Genomic DNA, 17,761 nt, shown 5'->3' on the forward strand with positions numbered 1-17,761 from the left:
AAAAAATATCAGAAAATTAATTAATGCTGTTTACAATAGGTTCTTGCAGCATAAGATATACTTTTGTATGCGTACAACACTAGTGATGAACTTGTTTTGTGGAAAGGAGGAAATGTGGCAGATGGCATGAATGCAGTCACAGTCTGGAGGAAGGTGGGAGGAAAATAAACTGAAGAGGAAGGATATAAGGGGTATTTTCTGAAAGATACAAGTCAAACTTTCAAACTTATGAAACTACTAATTAAAAAGCGAGTTTAAGTGATGTATTTATTCACCAGAAAAAAGGTGGATGAAACATATATCAAGTGAGGCACTCATTTGAGCCTAGAATACATGAAAAAGGAATGAGGAGGTGGCACTGGGGACACCTTGGCAAGAGATAGCTGTTGCACTCAGTTGATCTTTGCTCCTTTTCCCTTAGCTTTTTATACATCACAATTATCTTTAGAGACACAATGGAACACGTTTATGATGAGTGGTATATGCCAAACAATACTGGTGTGTGTGTGTGTGTGTGTGTATTTCATAATTTCCTTGACTAATTAAATCTAGTAGTCACAAATGCATTTTTGCCTTGTTAAATTGCTTACTCAGTCAACAGTGATGTAGCCGGACACTGAAGGAACTGAACTAAGGCCTTTAGGACTAAGCGTAATAATTCTCAATAGAGAACCTACTCAACACTGCTATCACACTAGCAAGACAACCAAGAAAGTATTTGGATGACAGTATAGCGGATTAGTTGAAGTAATAATTAGTGATAAAACTGTTATAGCTAGTGCTCCTGGGACTAATCAGACTCAGTATGATAACCTGACTACCTTCTTTCAGAACATAAACATGACAATCCTAAAAAGTCAAGAACCACCTCCCTGAAAAAATAAACAGCACAAAACAAATTTCATGTCATTGCAGGGGGAAAAGCCACTTTGCACCCCAAGTGTATGACTTGCCCCAAAACCTCCTTACTTATATATATTATACATTGCCATATAACACTGGTAAAAAGAGTAATGGCCCACAAAGGGGCACAGTGTTGCTGTACAGACTGTAGCCCCACAGTGTAAGCTACACAATACAAACATAGGTGCAGAAAGGTAACACTAAGAAAATGGGATTAGGGAGAAAATAATCATCCAGTTAATCAATGACAACTTGTAGGATAGCTAGGAATGATCTCAGAAGTATTGATTTACTTATGGTCTCTACTGTATAAATCAAAAATAAAATGAAAATCCGCATAGATCTATTTTTTAAATGAGAAAGTCATGTTTTTTTCCGTGCCAGGTGGTTAACAAAGAACATGGACAGTGGCATAGCAGGTAGTTGTAGCCTCACAGCAAGAGGTTTCCTAGTTCATTTCCTGGCCAGGGAGCCTCTTGTGTGGAGTTTCATGTCCACCCTGTTTTCATGTGGGTATTCTCCAGGTGCTCCAGTTTCCTCCCACATTCCAAAGACATGAAGTAGGAGGACTAGACACAAAACGAAAAACGAAATAACTTCACAGATAAAACCAGTGAACAAAACTTTCCGAAGATGAATAAATCCAGCTAATAAAGTATGGAACACCAAAATTAGCACTTTCATTCACTTTATTTAACGTGAACTTCATCAGAAAACAACTCTCCCAGACACTAAAGCACTTTATATAATAAAACAATGATCACATGGTCTATGATATCAATCATTAATTAAATCCATTAAAGTGAAAAAGTATAAATATAATGAAAGAAAATGTAATGAATATATATATTTTCTAAGTTGTAGTATAAAAACAATATATATGAAACTTCATATGTAATGGATGTATACTTTCTTTGTGTAAATACTGGTTGGCAAATGTAGATTTTCTGTAAATGGTACTAATAAATTGTTTAACTGTAGAATCATAATGTAAGTTAAGTTCAAGAAAATTTAAACTTGATCCATAACCACCCAGTGAAAATTAAAAAAAATTGGTGGTACTGTTTAAATAACTTACGAAAATGTTAAACTCATCTAATGTACCTTGCCAAAGTAAAAACAAATCGTCTATATAATGACAAAAAATAATGTTTCTTCTACAACAACTGTTGTCAATAAAAGTGCTTTCCCAATTTGCCATGACCAAATTGGCATAAGATGGAGGCACTCTTGCACCCATTGCAACACCTGAAATCTGCTTGTAAAAATCTCCATTAAATGTAAAGAAATTGTTATCCAAAATTAATTCCATTAAAGTGCAAACAGTATTAACCTTCACATTATTTAAATTACTGTGTTTAGTTAAATACTCTCTCAGATGTTCAATACCCTTATCTTGATCTATACAAGTATATAGAGACTGAACGTCCAATGATGCCATACAAAAATCTGTACTAGATGGTGTTAAATCCCTTAATAGTTCTAAAAAGTGCCAAGAATCTTTTAAATAATAAATAGAACTCTGTACTATAGGATTTAAAATATAATCTAACCAAATGGATAAAGTCTCAGTCTTGGATTTACTAGCAGAAATGATAGATCTAAAGGAGGGATTAAACATGTTTTTCTGTAGTTTTGGAATACCAAACATAACAGACATTTTTGGATGTTCTACCTGTAAAAAGCTGTAACTTTGGTAATCCAACTCACATTGGCAAAACATGTCAAACAAAAAAGTGTCAAGTCTCAAGTAACTTTGCTTAATAAAAATAAAATCTATCTTCTGATAGGTGTATTCATCTGATAACAAAAGTTCCATGGACTCATAATATTGTGTGTTGTCCATTATAACAATCTTACCCCCTTTGTCTGCTTTCATTAATCGTATTTCACTGTTGTTCCTTAATGCCTTCAGGCCATCAATTTCTAACACCGCTAAATTCCTTTAATGTTTATTAGATAAAATGTTTCTAAAGGCTCCTTCACACATGTTTTGAAATACTTGTAATGTACCTATTAATGGTGGATTATAGGTACTTGCTGTTTTTGGACCTGTGTGTGATGTAATACAATTTATATCTTGCAATATATATTTCAAGTTTAACTTCCTCAAGGTTAGCCTGAAATCTATAATAGTCTTGTCCATTACATATGAAAAGAGAAGTAATCAAGGGACAATATATTAGGTTGAGTCGATTAACTTGGCAAGATAGTACCTTTTATGATGAAATGAAAATTTTGAGAACTTTCTTTTTGGGTAGAGGTTACCATATTTCATGGTTAGAATCTATCGAAAGAGAAGTTATGGTCCTGAGAAACAACAAAGCTGGTCCTATTCTGACTACTTGTTCAGTATTTTCTACTAGTAATACTCTTATTGAAAACAAAGAATTCACTAACGCTTTTGTTTTGCCCATTTCTAATGAAATGTGGCTTATTAAAAGCATTATAGTTGAATATTGGAAGGTAGTGTTAGGCAATCAGGAATTGGCCAAAGCAATAGGTATTAGACCTAATTTTACTTTCAAAAAAGTTGTAAACCTGAAAAGTTTATTAGAGAAAAAAGTAGATACGTGTGCCATTGACAAACAAGTAAATATCAAAACCAAGGGCACTTATGCTTGCCATCATTGTAAGCAGTGTAGATTTATAAGTAATTCATCTTCGGTTTACTTTTCACATCTTAACATTACACACTGGTCCAAAAAGTATTACACTTGTCATAGTGAAATGGTAGTATATTTAGCCCAGTGCCAGTCCTGCCCTAGTTATTATGTAGGGATGACTACAAGAACTCTCAAAAAAAGAATTAGTGAACATATTTTAGCAATTAAAAAAAAGGACATGATGAATGCACTGGGCAAACATTCTACCGAGTGTAATAATTTTAAAAAGTTTATTTTTTCTGTTTTGGACAGTGTTGATAACAGTTTATTTACTGGAAATAATAAACTCCTGTTGGAATGTAAAGAATCTATTTGGCAAGTATATTTAGGAGCTGATCATGTTCCAGGACTGAATGATTTAGTGAATATAAAATGTTTTTTACAAATAAAATGAATGTAAAAGTATTATTGTTACAATATATACACACATACATATATATATATATATATATATATATATATATATATATATATTTTTTTTTTTTATATATACATACCTTTTTATATTGTTTCATATATATTGTTTTTATACTACAACTTAGAAAATATATATATTCATTACATTTTCTTTCATTATATTTATACTTTTTCACTTTAATGGATTTAATTAATGATTGACATCATAGACCATGTGATCATTGTTTTATTATATAAAGTGCTTTAGTGTCTGGGAGAGTTGTTTTCTGATTAAGTTCACGTTAAATAAAGTGAATGAAAGTGCTAATTTTGGTGTTCCATACTTTATTAGCTGGATTTATTCATCTTTGGAAAGTTTTGTTCACTGGTTTTATCTGTGAAGTTATTTAGTTTTTCGTTTTGTGGCTGTTTTCTAGTTTCGAGGATTGAATTTTTTTCGGCTTTGTTTTAAGTATGTCACAGGACACTCTACTCAATTTATCTGTTCATCCAGTCCCAGATGGGTTTGCTCAATTTTCGGAGCAAATCACTAGTGTGATTACTTCAGACATTCAAAAGGGGCTTGAAAAAGTCAGTGGTAACAGTGCAGCGTCTTGTGGAAGTCAAAAAGGAAGTGGTTCCAATTGGATGTTTTTTCTAGCACACCGGATGTAGAAGGTGACAACGGCATGTCAGGAGAGCCTTTGGTGGATCCGAATAGTGTGTTGGATTATATTTTACAAGAAACATCGAATCCTTTTTCGAATATTCAAAACAGTGATGTGATTGACTCAGTGAGTACAGACGCGGATTCCCACTCGCATTCACTATCTATTCAAAAGAACTGTAAGCAGACCATTTATGACTTAGAAAAACTAACTTTAAAATATGTTATGTTAGATATTGAAATTAGTTATCTAACTGAGTGTATTAAAAGGAAATGTGTACCACAGGGGCTTAGAATCAACAAATTTCCGAACTGTGTTTCCTTTGGCAACAGTTTATTCAATGAGTTAATGACTATGTTTAACGACTTTGGTGTCAGAATGATGATTAACCGTACTGAACACTATACTAAACAAGTGGAGAACATTAAAAAACAAATGAGTGACTTGGATAAAAAAGTTAAAAACTTTTCATGTTTTTCTGTTTAACAATTTATATTGTAGTATTACAGCTAAGGCGGATAGGCAAAGGGCAACAATAGTGGCCAGGAAGCAAAAGAAATTCAAGTGCGACATTTCTGCTTATGCAAATAAGACTGCTTATATTGTTAACACCAAAGTTTTGGATGTTCGTGAATGTGAAATGAACAGTATTTGTGTCAATGGTGAAGCGAATAATAACAATAATGTAAGCAGTACAAATGTTAATGGTGATAACAATAATGTGAAAGTTACATCTGGTAACCAAAACATTACTAACTGTGACAAATGTTCAAACAATCAAAATGGTGAAATGTCGGGAACAATTTCAAATAATACTGCAAATACTAACAACAATATTAACACCAATGAAGGAACAACCAACATGGTGCCTTTTTTGGTGGACAAACAAGGGAACAAGAGGGCACCTACTTGGTCCAAAGGAGCTCAGAACCAGCCGAAAGGCAGGCTCAGGAACAAAAAGAGATGGTAGATGGAAATAGTCATACTAATTATGATATACAAATTCATAACTTATCTAAGACATCTCTCTCAGTTCCTATTATAAATCTCCTGAAAAAGGGATTTTCTTTTATTCCTTCTAATTCCTTCAATTTGGCCAAGACTATTATAGATTTCAGGCTAACCTTGAGGAAGTTAAACTTGAAATATATATTGCAAGATATAAATTGTATTACATCACACACAGGTCCAAAAATAGCAAGTACCTATAATCCACCATTAATAGGTACATTACAAGTATTTCAAAACATGTGTGAAGGAGCCTTTAGAAACATTTTATCTAATAAACATTAAAGGAATTTAATGAGTTAGAAATTGATGGCCTAAAGGCATTAAGGAACAACAGTGAAATACGACTAATGAAAGCAGACAAAGGGGGTAAGATTGTTATAATGGACAACACACAATATTATGAGTCCATGGAACTTTTGTTATCAGATGAAAACACCTATCAGAAGATAGATTCTATTTTTATTAAGCAAAGTTATTTGTGACTCGACACTTTTTTGTTTGACATGTTTTGTCAAGGTGAGTTGGATTACCAAAGTTACAGCTTTTTACAGGTAGAACATCCAAAAATGGCTGTTATGTTTGGTATTCCAAAACTACAGAAAAACATGTTTAATCCCCCCTTTAAACCTATCATTTCTGCTAGTAAATCCAAGACTGAGACTATATCCATTTGGTTAGATTATATTTTAAATCCTATAGTTCAGAGTTCTATTTATTATTTAAAAGATTCTTGGCACTTGTTAGAACAATTAAGGGATTTAACACCATCTAGTACAGATTTTTGTATGGCATCATTGGACGTTCAGTCTCTATATATTTGTATAGGTCAAGATAAGGGTATTGAACATCTGAGAGAGTATTTAACTAAACACAGTAATTTAAATAATGTGAAGGTTAATACTGTTTGCACTTTAATGGAATTAATTTTGGATAACAATTTCTTTACATTTAATGGACATTTTTACAAGCAGATTTCAGGTGTTGCAATGGGTGCAAGAGTGGCTCCATCTTACGCCAATTTGGTCATGGCAAATTGGGAAAGCACTTTTATTGACAGCAGTTGTTATAGAAGAAACATTATTTTTTATCGTCGTTATATAGACAATTTGTTTTTTCTTTGGCAAGGTACATTAGGTGAGTTTAACATTTTCGTAAGTTATTTAAACAGTACCACCGATTTTTTTTAAATTTTCACTGGGTGGTTATGGATCAAGTTTAAATTTTCTTGACCTTAACTTACATTATGATTCTACAGTTAAACAATTCATTAGTACCATTTACAGAAAATCTACATTTGCCAACCAGTATTTACACAAAGAAAGTATACATCCATTACATATGAAAAGAGGAGTAATCAAGGGACAATATATTAGGTTGAGTCGATTAACTTCGCAAGATAGTACCTTTTATGATGAAATGAAAATTTTGAGAACTTTCTTTTTGGGTAGAGGTTACCATATTTCATGGTTAGAATCTATCGAAAGAGAAGTTATGGTCCTGAGAAACAACAAAGCTGGTCCTATTCTGACTACTTGTTCAGTATTTTCTACTAGTAATACTCTTATTGAAAACAAAGAATTCACTAACGCTTTTGTTTTGCCCATTTCTAATGAAATGTGGCTTATTAAAAGCATTATAGTTGAAAATTGGAAGGTAGTGTTATGCAATCAGGAATTGGCTAAAGCAATAGGCATTATACCTAATTTTACTTTCAAAAAAGTTATAAACCTGAAGAGTTTATTAGAGAAAAAAGTAGATACATGTGCCATTGACAAACAAGTAAATATCAAAACCAAGGGCACTTATGCTTGCCATCAGTGTAAGCAATGTAGATTTATAAGTAATTCATCTTCGGTTTACTTTTCACATCTTAACATTACACACTGGTCCAAAAAGTATTACACTTGTCATAGTGAAATGGTAGTGTATTTAGCCCAGTGCCAGTCCTGCCCTAGTTATTATGTAGGGATGACTACAAGAACTCTCAAAAAAAGAATTAGTGAACATATTTTAGCAATTAAAAAAAGGACATGATGAATAAACTGGGCAAACATTCTACCGAGTGTAATAATTTTAAAAAGTTTATTTTTTCTGTTTTGGACAGTGTTGATAATAGTTTATTTACTGGAAATAATAAACTCCTGTTGGAATGTAAAGAATCTATTTGGCAAGTATATTTAGGAGCTGATCATGTTCCAGGACTGATGATTTAGTGAATTTAAAATGTTTTTTACAAATAAAATGAATGTAAAAGTATTATTGTTACAATATATACATATATATATATATATATATATATATATATATATATTTTTTTTTTAATATATACATACCTTTTTATATTGTTTCATATATATTGTTTTTATACTACAACTTAGAAAATACATATATTCATTACATTTTCTTTCATTATATTTATACTTTTTCACTTTAATGGATTTAATTAATGATTGACATCATAGACCATGTGATCATTGTTTTATTATATAAAGTGCTTTAGTGTCTGGGAGAGTTGTTTTCTGATGAAGTTCACGTTAAATAAAGTGAATGAAAACGCTAATTTTGGTGTTCCATACTTTATTAGGTGGACTAGACACTCAAAATTGGCCACTGATGTGAGTGTGCATGTGTATGTGTGAAATGGAAGAAGAACCACAGCAGGGCTAGCCACCTACTGGTGTAAACATTGACTCTAGATGACTGTCACGGTTGAACTGACACCATCTTCCCATGTGTAAAAATGGGAAAAAGGGGTTTGGATGGATATGTGTGTGTGTATGTGTGAATGCACATAAATTTTATATATATATATGGATTCCATACATTTGGTGGAATTACACTTAGTCAAAAATGATACCAGGCATTGCACTTCACTGAAAGCTCACTTGACTGAAAGCTCACTTGGTCAAAGTTCAGTTGGTCAAAAATGGAATATAGCCCCTGCCCCACTGCAGTGAACAATCAATTACTCAATTACTTCATTGGTTTATTGAATAATTTTAGATAATTAACTTGACTATATATAAAGCTGGGAGTGTTGTTTGATATGCATTCTGATCATCTGAAGAAGTCATTCGAAACGAAAACGCTGGTTGTTTCTGTAAAGCGTTAATGTGCTGTCGAGTGTTTGGATTTGTGCAATAAAGAAGTGGTACGTTTTACCAGCCCTTGGCTCCGCTTTGCTCAATTTGGATTTTGTGTTTGGTTGGATTTTTTTGAGCAACTGTTTCCATCGTTATTTTTCTGGTTTGGTTGTTATTTCGATGGATATGGAGGAGGCTGCTATGGCTTTTAATGGTACGGAGAAGGGAGGCGGCGACCCTAATAGGATTGACAAGCTTACCGACCAACTAACACAGCTAATCGAGCTGTTAACGGCCACTTGTGATTCACCATTGACGTCATCGACTGAGGTACCGGGTAACCAGGAAATGTTAGCGAGGAGGTATAATGGCGCGAAGGGACCCGCAGTGGTTGCGAAACATGGAATTAATCATAAACAACACTTGGACATGGGACCAGGCACTTCTGGTCAAGATTACCCATCGATTTTTAGGACTAATGGGAGCGTTGGAAGTACGGATGCCCTAGATAGGGCGGATGATGGACAAAGACAAAAACAGAATGGTCAAAGGTACCAATTGGACTTTAAAAGTATTATGCATAAAAAATACTGTTTCAATGAGAAAAAATCATCTTCATATGTAAAGACTGATGTTAATTTAACTTATGAATGTAATGTTAGAATGTTGGATGAGATGTTATTTAAGTACAAAAATATTGAAATGGAGAATGCATATCTGAGGGAATGTTTGAGGCTTAAAATAGTGCCAAAAGGCTTAAGAATTTGTAAATACCCTAATAAAGTAAGGGAAGGGAGTGAGTTTCATTATGAACTAATAGGCATTTTTGACAACTGTGGTTTTGAAATACTGAAAGCCATCATAAAGGATAATGAGAGGGAAATGGAAAATCTACATAGTAAAATTGAAGGAATTAATACTAAAATAACTGAAGATCTACTATTTTCCATTGAAGAATGTCAAAAGAAATATTATGACACATTAAACAAAATTGAAAACAGTATTAAAAATGTATATGAAAGGAAATGTAGAAAATTAGAAAGGGACATTAAGGAATATAAGGAGAAGGTTAGTTACCCAAAACCCAGAGATTTTACTTTTAGGAAAAATGTACATGAGAATGGTTGGGGTCAGAAAGAGCCCCTGAGAAGGGAGATGCATGAAACAAGGGATGAGATAGGCGATTTTAGTGATTATTCAGAGTACCCTCCCTTAAGGAGATCGGAAAGAATAAAAAATAATTATCAAAAAAACTACAATTATGTGGGGGGGGGGCAACACCAACATAAACAAGGGTTTTCAACAGTGGTAATGAATGAGCAGCATTTTATTGAACCTGGATATGTGCAAAATTCAATAACAGTTGAAGGACATGTATGGAAGTTTAAAGACTATAATATTTATAATTATAGTAACAAGGAGCTTAGTGAGTTCCATTTTTCACTTTTTTCCAAAGGGCTCAAATTTGTTCCTAATAAGAAGGCAGATATTAGTAAGGTATTAATAGACCTAAAGTTATTTTTAAGGAAGAAAAACTTTGAACTTTTGTTCCATGGACAGAACTCTAATGGGCATAGAACAGAGGAACTAAGGAAAAGGAGTATATATAACCCGACCCTCCACCCACAACTGAAGAATTTTGAAGCCCTTATGGAAAAGAAATTAAGAACAGAACTCCCTAAGAATAAAATCATGTACAATCTTACTAAAGAAGAGAATAATGTATTATGGGATTTAAGAAGTGATTCATCAATAAGAATTATTAAGCCAGATAAAGGTGGTGGGACAGTTATTATGGATCAAATTACATATGAAGCTAAAATGATGGATATACTTGAGAATTCGGAAAGATATGTTAGGGCATCGATTAATGAAATAAATATAGGGAATAAGAAAATATACTTGATGTTAAATGACTTGTTGCTGGAAGGTTCCATTAGCTTACAGACTTTCAAATATCTTTATGTAGAAAAACCCAGAGTCCCTACAATTTTTGAGGTGCCTAAGGTGCACAAAAATGTTGAAAACCTGCCACTGAGACCCATTGTGGCCTCAGGGGGCTCTGTTACTGCACCTTTGGCCAAATGGTTAGATGTAAAATTAAAAGATTTATCCATGGAAGGGTGTGGTGTGGTTAAAGACACTTGGGATTTCTTAAGGAATTTAACACATGAGATGTATGACAGAAGTATTATTTTTATTACCATAGATATAGTTGACTTATTTTCTTCGATACCATATGGTGAAGGTATGAAATGGTTTGAAGAGGCTTTAGTAAAATATGGAAAGTTTAGCAACAATGATTTCTACCTTATATTAACATTGATGAAGGTAGTCCTAACTAATAATTACATCCATTATGAAGGTGAATTTTTTAAGCAAATTAAAGGGGTAGCTATGGGGGCGAGATGTGCCCCCATATATGCCAATATTATTTTGTCCGCTTGGGAGGACAAATATATTATCAATTCTGAATATACTCATTGTTGGAAATTTTATAGGCGTTATCTGGATGACATGTGCTTCCTATGGGTGGCATCTGAGAATGAATTTTTGGCATTTTTTAAATATATAACAGAATCAACTGAGTTTTTAGATTTCACTTAGCTTAATAATAGCACTCTAAATTACCTCGATATTTCTATAGGGAAGGCAGATGAGGGTTTCTTTTCAAAAATATTTAGGAAGGAAACTTTCTCGAACTGTTATTTAGCTTATAATAGTGCCCACCCCTACCACCAGAAAAAAGGTATTGTCAAGGGACAATATGTAAGGGGAAGCAGAATGACATCGAGAGACTCAGATTTTAATGAAGAGTGTATGAAGTTACGTGAAATGTTTGAAGACAGAGGATACCCAAATAAACTGATAGAGACCGTAGAAAAAGAGGTCAGAATAGGGAGACATGACAAATTTAAACCTATTTTGGGTGATAAATGTGGATGGAATAATGGAGAAGTAAAATTAGAAAAATTAGGAAAAACATGAAGGAGAAAGCAATTTTGTACTAGATTTCTGTGGTGAAGCTGTAAAGATAAGAAAAATTTTAGAGGAAGAATGGAGCAGATTTAAAGAAATTTCAGAACGTGAAAGCATATTTGTTCTCCCCTTAAAATGTACTTATAGAAGGGGGAAGAACTTAAAAACTATTTTGGAGGGTAAAAATGTGAATAACTTAGGTAAAAATGGAAAAGTAGGTACTTACAAGTGTGGACGTTGCTCTCAGTGCCCATATATTTGTACTAGTGAGACTATATATATATTAGTAGTAGGGACTTTCTGATCCAGAGCAAGCATTTTGCGAACTGTGAAACCAGTGGGATAGTTAACATAGGGTTATGTGACCACTGTGATGCGTTTTATGTGGGAAAATCAGAAAGAAAACTGAAAAACAGAATATATGAGCATAATTATGAAGTAAGAACAAAATGCACTACTAATGCACTTTACAGACATAAAATTTGTTGTCAAGAATCAAATTTTAACTTTTTTGTTTTAGAAGTAGTGGAAAAGGACGTAAGGGGAGGTTTATGGGAAACTTCTATAGAATATAAAGAATTGGTGTGGCAATTATTCCTGGAAGCTAATAAACCACCAGGTTTAAATGATATGGTTTCCCTTGCCCTAGTGTTAAAGATGAGAGCAGCAAAACTTTAGGTGCTCAAATGATGTGAATTTTGTTTAATGATTCCTGTTTGTAATTTTTCCCTTATTCCTTCATGGTTAACACCCAATATGGATATAAACTGTTATTCTCACTGGCTCATTGCGGATGTATTAAATTGAAAATGTTATTATAAATTAACTAGTAAGAGTACTATAAGAGTTCTTATGTGGTTTTAATATGTATTAGGAAACTGAAGATGTTATTATTATTAATTAGTAAGAGTATTACAAGAGTATTTATGTGGTTTTAATATGTATTAGGAAGATTAATAATATTTAGGATATAGTATTTTTAGGATTGTTTTTAACAAAATATGGAGCTTTTTAGGTTAGGTTTTTTTTAAGTATGTAAAAAGAAAAAGTTTGGTAAAATCAATTACTCAATTACTTCATTGGTTTATTGAATAATTTTAGATAATTAACTTGACTATATATAAAGCTGGGAGTGTTGTTTGATATGCATTCTGATCATCTGAAGAAGTCATTTGAAACAAAAACGCTGGTTGTTTCTGTAAAGCGTTAATGTGCTGTCGAGTGTTTGGATTTGTGCAATTAAGAAGTGGTACGTTTTACCAGCCCTTGGCTCGCTTTGCTCAATTTGGATTTTGTGTTTGGTTGGATTTTTTTGAGCAACTGTTTCCATCGTTATTTTTCTGGTTTTATTATATAAAGTGCTTTAGTGTCTGGGAGAGTTGTTTTCTGATGAAGTTCAAGTTAAATAAAGTGAATGAAAGCGCTAATTTTGGTGTTCCATACTTTATTAGGTGGACTAGACACTCAAAATTGGCCATTGATGTGAGTGTGCATGTGTATGTGTGAAATGGAAGAAGAACCACAGCAGGGCTAGCCACCTACTGGTGTGAACATTGACTCTAGATGACTGTCACGGTTGAACTGACACCATCTTCCCATGTGTAAAAATGGGAAAAAGGGGTTTGGATGGATATGTGTGTGTGTATGTGTGAATGCACATAAATTTTCTATATATATATATATATATATATATATATATATATATATATGGATTCCATACATTTGGTGGAATTACACTTAGTCGAGAATGATACCAGGCATTGCACTTCAATGAAAGCTCACTTGACTGAAAGCTCACTTGGTCAAAGTTCAGTTGGTCAAAAATGGAATATAGCCCCTGCCCCACTGCAGTGAACCCTGGAGTGAGAATATTAAATAATAGTATTCACTATTATAAGAAGTTATATCCATTAGAAATGCATTGATATATATATGTATTATATATATATATAAATATATATATATATATATATATATATATATATATATATATATATATTTTATTTTATTATTTTTTATTTTACATTTGTTGACCGGGCTAGTCTACTAGTCTAGCTGGATATATGTCCATTTTCAGTAGAGGCCCGGGGAGATAAGCTCCAAAAATTCTAATCTCTAATGATAATAAGTAAAAAAAACATTAATGAACTACATGTAAAGTAGATAGTACAAAGGTTATGGAATAACAAAAAGAATTGTAGGTCATGACATACATGGAGAATACAATAACATATACAGAGAGTAGGGATATAGGAAAATAAGATGAAAAGTAGATATTTAGAAGGAGTTACAGGTCAGTAGATGCTGATTTTGACATAGAAATTGAGAAATTGCAGATGTGAAGTAAAGTCAGGGGTGAAATAAAGTTAGTCAGGATTAGTACAGGGGCACAGCCATTGTGTTTTGAGGTATATCTTGAGTTTATTTTTAAAGGGAGATTTGGAGGGAATAGATGAAAGTTCAGAGGGAAGCAGGTTCCAATCTTTTCCAACAGTGTTAGAGAAAAGGGAGTCTCCGGCCTTGTTGTTTGACTTGACAGTGTCTATAAGAAGTTTGTGTGCAGATCTTAGGGACTTTAGGTTATGGTATGGACGAATCAGGCTGGATAGAATAGGTGTTTTGTCAGGTTGATACAGAATTTGATGGGCTAAGCCAAGTTGGTTAATTTTTAGTTGCTGCCAATATTCCAGCCAGCCTAGTTGTTTTAAATTAGTACAGTGGTGGGTTCTGTATGGGGTTTCCTGTGGCAAATCTGGCTATGTTGTGGTAGGAGATTTCTAGTTTTGATAGATTCTTTTTTGATAAGTTGGTAAATATGGGAGAGGCATAGAGAAGGGGTGAGATAAGGTGGGAGTGGGCGATAGTTGTTCTAGATTCTGGAGTGAGGAAAGGTTTGATTCTGTAAAGAGAGCCTATTTTCTTGTTAATGGTTTTAAGTGTGTTGTCAATATGGGTATCAAAGTTAAGGTTGTTGTCAATGGTAATGCCTAGTAGTTTGGTAGTAGAGTCTTGTGATATAGGTTTGCCATCTTTTGATGTTATAGTAAAATCAATATGGGGAGATTTGCTGGAAGGTGTAAAGAGGAGCAGTTTAGTTTTTAGGGTTAAGTAGTAGACAGTGCTGGGAAAACCATTCTTCTACAGAGTTAAATATGTGTTGTGTGAGGGAGTGAAGGTCTGATACAGATGTGGCTGAGCAGATTAGTGTTGAATCGTCTGCGTATTGTATACATGTAGCTTGGGGAGCAACTTGGTGTAGGTCATTGATAAATAAAGAAAATAGGAGGGGACCTAGTATAGACCCTTGTGGGACACCAATGTTGACAGGTAGTTGGGAGGATAGAGTGGAGTTCCAGAGTACTGCTTGATGTCTGTTACTTAAGTAGGAATTAAACCAGTTAATAGATTGGGTATCAATTGATAAGGGTTGAAGAATGCTTATGAGTATTTGGTGGTTGACCATGTCAAAAGCTTTGGATAGATCTAAGAAAAGTGCAGAGGAAAGGGTGTTGTTGTTACGATTTTTGTTGATTGTGTCTGTAAAGGAGAGGAGGGCAGTGGTGGTACTGTGGGATGGTCTGAAACCATGTTGGGTGTTAGAGAGTAGGTTATTTTGGAGAAGGTGGTGAAGCAGTTGCTTGTGGATACACCTTTCCATAATTTTAGATAAGGGTGAAAGAAGGGCTATAGGGCGGTAATTGGAGATTTCAGTAGAATTTCCACCCTTATGAAGTGGGATAATATGGGAGATTTTCCAAAGTTTAGGCACATATCCTTCAGTGATGGTTCTGTTTATCAGTATTGAAACTGGGAAGGCTATTGATTTAGCTGCTAATTGCAAGTATTCAGCGGGTAGTAGGTCAGCAGAAGGAGTACATGGTTTGAGTTTTTGAGAAGGAGGGAATATAAGTTGTAGGGACAGGTTGAAAGTGAAATGGTGGGGGTGGGTTAGGGTTGCTGTTAGACATGTTTGTGTTTTTGATGGGAAGTTGACTTGCTAAGGTTTGAATAGTTTGTAAGAAGGAATTAAAGGAATTTGCTGTTTGGTTGGGGTTACTTGTGTCAGAGCCTTGTGGGTTGGGTGTGACAGGTTTACTTGGCTGTAGTAATTGATTTATGTTTGCCCAGAACTTTTGTGGGTTATTTTGGCGAGTATGTTGAGGTTTCAGGTAGTAGCTTTTCTTATCGTTCATTATTGCTTTTTTGGTTTCATTTCTCAGTTGCTTAAAGATTTGGTAGTCTGCTGTGTTTTTAGTTAAGCGAGATTTGTTCCAGGCTTTATTTCTGAGAGTGATTTTTTGTTTGGTTTCAATTGAGAGCCAGGGGGCAGATTTAGTTCTGATTCTAATGGGGCATGTGGGGGCATGGTAATTGAGTATGGTCAGAAACTTAGCATTAAAGAAATCTACAGCTTCATCAAGAGAAAGGTGTTTTAGAGGTGTCCAATACTAAGTGTAATTCCACCAAATGTATGGAATCCATATATAAATATATCTTTAGTAAAAACTATTGTCATAATGTGGGGGGGTGTAGCCCCGCACACCCCCTTGATTTAATATTCTCACTCCAGGGTTGCACTGCAGTGGGGCAGGGGCTATATTCCATTTTCGACCAAATGAACTTCGACCAAGTGAGCTTTCAGTGAAGTGAAATGCCTGGAATCATTTTCGACAAAGTGTAATTCGACCAAATGTATGGAATCCATATATATATATATATATATATATATATATATACACACACATATATATATATATATATATGCATAGATATATATGTGTGTGTGCGTGTGTGTGTGTGTGTGTCTACATAAACAAATATATATATATATATATATATATATATATATATATATATGTATATACACACACACATATATATATATATATATATATATATATAAATATATACACACACACATATATATATATATATATATATATATATATATATCAGATACAAAACGACAGTCACCACCCAATGTTCCAACAGCTTAGAAACAAAGTCTATAAGCATAAAAAAGCTGAGCGAACACCACAGCTATAAAAATAAAAAGATTTATTCAGTCTAAAATGGACAAGTGCTTTCATGTAACTAAAGTACGCTTCTTCAGATCCTTAGTTAAAACACTGTGATACTAACATTTATATACAATCACATGACCATAATCAATCAATCAATTAAGACATCAATTAAAAAATGCATCAATTAAAGGAAACCTTCTATCCTAGTCATTTCATTGATCTTGCATCTAGCACAGGTTTAATATTAATACTACTATTGAGCCCTGGTGGTGAGTGTGCCCTTAACCTGAAAATCCACTTTAATTCTATCCTTAACAGGAAGTTATTATTATCTCCCTGTCTTAAGTTGTTGCTAACTTGTTGCAGTACACTAAAATTAAAACTGTGTCCTGCCTGCTCTATAATATGTTTCGCTAAAGCATTTAGCATATTTCTATTTCTAATTTCATATTTATGTTGGTAAATCCTATCCCTTAACCATTTTTATAGTTTTTCCTACATAAAAACATTCGCAATTATTGCAGCAAGCTAGATAGATAATATTTTCACTATCACATGTGGCAAAAAATCTTGGTTCAAAAATAAAATTAATATCTGAATGCTGATAAATCTGTTCTTTACTTATTTCATGACACATCTTGCATTTCCCACATGGGTATGTCCCACATCGTCCACTAGATGTCTCTATTCCATTACTTCTATTCTGTGTTCCACATAATAGCCGCTTTAGATTTTTATTATTCCTATAAGAAAAACTTGGTTTTGTACCTATGAGATCCCTGGTCTCATCATCTATAGTCAGGACTTGCCAATTCCTTCTTATAATATCTGTTATTATACCATTATCTACAGTATAGCTCATATTAAACCTTAATTTATTCGTCTTTTTTTCTCTAACATCTCTCTTTGTATTGAGTGGAATAGATAGAGAATTTCCTTCATTACACTCACTGTCTAAGCTCTCTTTCACTATTCTTATCTCACTATCCTTATAACCTCTCTCTACTAATAAATTCTCCAATTTTTTATTT

At 33.5% G+C, this 17,761-nt stretch overlaps 1 protein-coding gene across 3 annotated transcripts in view; it reads right to left on the reverse strand.

Annotated features, from left to right (window-relative positions):
- The window catches only part of LOC122811089 (actin, aortic smooth muscle-like), a 534,944-nt gene that overhangs the window by 244,068 nt on the left and 273,115 nt on the right, over positions 1-17,761 (reverse strand). The window lies entirely within an intron of this gene.

This window comes from Protopterus annectens, chromosome 9.part0 (assembly GCF_019279795.1).
Source record: "Protopterus annectens isolate FY-2018-M chromosome 9.part0, PAN1.0, whole genome shotgun sequence".
Taxonomy (NCBI): domain Eukaryota; kingdom Metazoa; phylum Chordata; order Ceratodontiformes; family Protopteridae; genus Protopterus; species Protopterus annectens.